The following is a 304-nucleotide window of genomic DNA, read 5'->3' as shown; positions in this document are numbered from 1 at the left end:
GAGCACACTTTCACCTCCCCCCCCCTATACAGTACCCACTCCCACTAACACCAATACAGGGTCACCGCAGACCACACGACACCGCCTGCAACCGTGCAACGCAAGACGGAGAGCCAAAACCCGTGGAGCTCACCCAGAACGCTTCCTCCTTGGCATAGCACCCTCTTGCCACCAGCCAACGTCGGTAGCGCAGAGGGGTCAATCTCGAGATTCACGTAACCCATACCCCGTGTGATGGATTAACCAGGGCGATTACTACCACGTGGGAGTGTTTTTATCTTTCGTTTGTTTGATGTTTACAGCG

This window comes from Penaeus monodon, chromosome 19 (genome assembly GCF_015228065.2).
Source record: "Penaeus monodon isolate SGIC_2016 chromosome 19, NSTDA_Pmon_1, whole genome shotgun sequence".
Classification (NCBI taxonomy): domain Eukaryota; kingdom Metazoa; phylum Arthropoda; class Malacostraca; order Decapoda; family Penaeidae; genus Penaeus; species Penaeus monodon.
The sequence above is the reverse complement of the archived record's forward strand: the minus strand, read 5'-3'. Positions refer to the sequence as shown.